General features: G+C 36.2%; 1 long non-coding RNA gene across 1 annotated transcript; it reads right to left on the reverse strand.

The window, feature by feature from the left end:
- Window positions 1-424: 424 nt before the first annotated feature.
- On the reverse strand, window positions 425-2,230 carry LOC128934543 (uncharacterized). Its single transcript, XR_008482864.1, has 4 exons — window positions 2,162-2,230; window positions 1,611-1,684; window positions 1,063-1,151; window positions 425-632 (listed from the first exon to the last, which is right to left on the reverse strand). It is a non-coding gene; the product is annotated as an uncharacterized LOC128934543 (long non-coding RNA).
- Between the last annotated feature and the right edge of the window lie 2,019 nt (window positions 2,231-4,249).

Consider the following 4,249-nt stretch of genomic DNA (forward strand, 5'->3'; position numbering starts at 1 on the left):
CTGGAGCACCTCCCCTATATACAGCCAGAGGAAGAAAATAGCTCTGCAGAGAATGATGTACCACTCAGCCAGAGTGTTCCTTCCAACTATCTATGCTTAAAGCATCTAGGTTAAGATAAGGCAGCAGCACAAATGTTGGGAAAATCTGTTCTTTGAATACATTAGTATTTATTATTAGTAGTAATTCTCCTTTTGTCTTCACATCACAGATTCCCAGTCAAGGGCAGGGTAGCTGGTATCTGGTCTCATACTTTCCTTGTAGTAAGGTAAGTATGAGACCAGATACCAGCTACCCTGGACTAACAAGTTGAATTCAAAGGTGTTTCAATTTTTTTCTGCCATTACAAAGAAATATTTCTTAAAAGATCATACAAAACTGCTAATTTCAGGATTGCCAGTCTCCGACTTTTTAAACAAATCTGTCTCGGCTCAGAATAATTTTCTGATTCATAATGAGCATCTATTGTGTTTGTGACAATTTAATTTCTTACGTAACTTTGCTTAGAATTACTGCAGAAATAAAGTAGCAAATAAATTACGGTAAAACTAAGCCCTTCCTGTGGATTTGTTATGCTCCACTGACACATCTTAGTTTCTGTCCTCCATCTTCATTCAGTATTAGTATTCTTCAGCTGAGGGAAATATCACAAAAAGGATTATTGAATTTTGTTGTACTAAAATGCCATATCTTGCTCCCTGTTTTGACATTTTTCTTGATCAATACCTTGTCAATGCAAAATAGACACAGCTATTTAACTTTCTGTGTGCAAAGAATATGGGCTATTACTGGATTTCTCAAAGGCCAATGTGTGGGACATGAAGGAAGCAGCCCATAATGGTGGGCAGACTTAGTGAGAGAAAATGGGACAGACAAGGCAGACATAGCACACAATTGCAAATAAAGAAAAAAAATAAGGTTGAGGAAAATATTCTTATCTTCTAAGGGCTTCTATGGATACACAAAATGTTTTTCCCTCTTATAATACAAAACACAGTGAAATAGGAGGCAGGTCTGGTCATAAAACCGCAACAAGTAAAATTTGATGCATTCTTTCTTCTTACCTGGGTCATCCATACACAAATTTCAAAAAACTTGTGACACAGGCAAAACCAGCTGCTTATTATCTTCAGTATGTCCACTATAGAGTTATCTGCAATTCAAGGAAACACATAGAAGTGATGCCTGTTACTATCTGTGGTACAAATATCCACTTGGGTTTTTTTGCAGGTAGCATTATCAAGCAAAAGTCACCGCTAGAGAACATGCTTTTCCCATCTGTGTTCAGCCTGCCCTTACTGGTGCAACAAAATGGAATTTTCATCTCTGATGCTTCCAGTTGTGTTAACATTACAGGAACCAGTTTCTCTGTGAAGACCACTTCATCACTCTCAACAGAATCAATTAAAGCTGCTGATTTTCAGACAGAAAACATCAAAGCATTTTGCATGTATGTCTTTCAATCCTTCATCATAAATCAGAATTTTAGGTTTGATCTTTAGTGTTTTAGTTACTTTAGATGTCAACAGTAAAATATACCATGTGTGTGTAGTTCCAACAAAGTGATGTCCCATTCTTTTGCAGTTACAGAAATACTGCATCTCATTCTCACCAAGGTCAGCGAGTCCTTGGAAAGCAGCCTGTGAAACAGGGCCTTTGGACAAGGAGAGACTTTTCCAACTCCATCTAAAGAATAAAAAGGTAACAGCAGAGCTCCTTCATTACATGTTCACCACTGTAGCTTACAACGAAAAGCCTGATTACACTTCTAAAATACTTGTTGTGGGGTTTTGCTTATTTTCTTAAAGAATAATTGCACTGCATTATTTTCCACTCCCATATGAAATTCTGCATGAGATTTCTCTAAAGCAGATTTATGGCATTCTGCATGATAAGCCTGGGATTTTTCTTATTTTATCCAAACAAGGCAGTGCTTGCATTCACAATTTAAATGAAAAAAGAACATGCAGTTCTTAAGCAGAATTATGCCAAAAACTTCCTATGCTAACTGATTTATATAGTCTGAGTATTTAAAAATGCATTGGTTAATCAATCCCTAGCACTAAGATAAACAGAGAAGAATTGGTTTTAGAAATGGGAAAGGAAAATGAAGTAGGCCGAAACACAAATCTGTGTTTTCAGTCTTCACTCTTACTTGTTTACCATTTCTAATGGAGTAGGAAGTGTTTCTTCACACAGTGTTTTCTTCTTCAACTTTCTACTGATGTTCTGATCCTTTGACTACTGGCAAAGCTGCTAAATCAAAATCTGTGAATAAAATTCACATCATAAGTTATATACTTATTTTAATTACTTTTAGACATGCTGAGAATATCTGCAAGGTGATTAATATAACCTGCTTTAATGTAAAATCATGCTAATGGCAAATAATATCTTTCTTGGGCTTTCTACACAGAGAATATAAATCCTTACTAATGAAAGAAAAAGCTTTTACATCAGAGTAGGATTACTGAACAAAAACTACAGCAGATATATATATATATATCTCAGAAATCATTTGCACATTAAGAAACTTACAAATCCTGAATATACCTAGAGAATGTAGTTACATCTAAATACTATATACATATAATAAAGAAGAAGAAAAGTGAGGAAATTTACTCCTCACATTCCTCTGGATTATTACATTGGATTTAATTTTTGAATGCAGGTATATTATATCCAGTTCTCCTGAGCTAGAAATTCATTAAGACTTTAATGTTTGATGTTTGAGCAATGACTTTTCTATTCTTCTTTACTTCTTTTCCAGTCCTTTTTAGCTAGAGGGAAGGGCCAATTTACTGAAACATCAATATTTACTTAATCACTATGCTGCACACTCTCAATATTACCCAGGGAAGAATAGTGCATGCTAAATATGAGACAAATTGGAAAAGCAATGTAACTAACCTTAATTAAGGTGTGATAAATAATAATAGCAAAGCATCACAAAAATAATTTGAATGCATTTTAATCTACAAAACATTCAGGTAGGTTATGACAGACTCTCACTCATTATTTGGAAGACAAATTATTTGATGTATCATGCGTCTTGTTGACAACAAGATCCAATACTTTCTGTGTCAAATCCAAGCTGCATTGTTAAGCTGCACAGCTGAGCCACCAAACACAAATGGGGTGGAATACACAAAAATTAGACACATATATGTGGCATCCCTCAAAAACAACTAACAAGAAACAGGAAGTTTAAGGATGCAAAATATCTGAAGGCAAAAGTATCAAATAGTGCAGGTGAATCTCACTTGAGAAGAGCCGACTTTAATGGGAGTCAAGGCAACCAGAGTGGGATTCATTTAGAGGTTATAACCACCAAAATCTAGCTGGTTAAGGTGCTTTAATCAGCACAGATGCAGATGGTATCCCTGAGACTAAAGAGTGATTCAGGTGTCCAACTGCTTGATACAGGATTTATATGTGCAATAGTGGAAGTTTGGACCATTTTACCTGTCACTGGTATCCTGGGTATCATACTGAGGAGCAAGAAGAGTAAAAATCTCTCTGGAGTCGACCATCTTTTCCAACCCCTTGCAGTGGGCTTAGATCAACAGAGTGTTTCAAATGGCACGAGCAAAACTACTTTTAGGTAACTGAATCCTGTCCTACCCAAATGCCACCACCCTGCAATGATCTAATTACATAATGAACAGATGAGAGCATAGCAAAATCAGATGTTTCAGCGGTTTCCACACTCTTTTTTCATAGTGGGAAAGAAATGTGTCTACTAGACCATTCTGAAGAATTCTTTGAGACTCTGGAAAATGTCTGGAGGCACTTCCATGAAGCACCATTGCTAAGAAATTTGCCTTTCCAAGCAGGATCTTCAGCACAGATTTTAGATCAACTGATTGGACATACTCAAGATCCACAAGAAGGAAGTCCATGTGATAGGCAGGGCATGAAGATGGCACATGCCATGCTAGTCCATGATAAAAGGTGCTTTGTTTCACTCTCCTTGCCCAGTTGCACCATGCCAGCTAACAAAACAAGACTTAAGGACCTGCTTCCTAAGGAGAAGTTGATAAGAAAGTCACACCATTGCTATTAGTTTTTATATGGAAGTGCATGGTGAAAAAAATTCTCCAAGCTGATCAGAAAAGCCTCAATACAAGGTAAAATAAGCATTATTTGAACAAGCAAAGCAAATGTTAACACATTGGTTCCAAATATGTTTTGCAGAACTGAAGTTTAAAAAAACACATCTTAACTAAACTGTTGCCAAAAGCAAAAATA

This window comes from Melozone crissalis, unplaced genomic scaffold (assembly GCF_028551555.1).
Source record: "Melozone crissalis strain CALT ecotype California unplaced genomic scaffold, PUWL_Pcris_2 ptg000013l_1, whole genome shotgun sequence".
NCBI classification, from domain to species: Eukaryota; Metazoa; Chordata; class Aves; order Passeriformes; family Passerellidae; genus Melozone; species Melozone crissalis.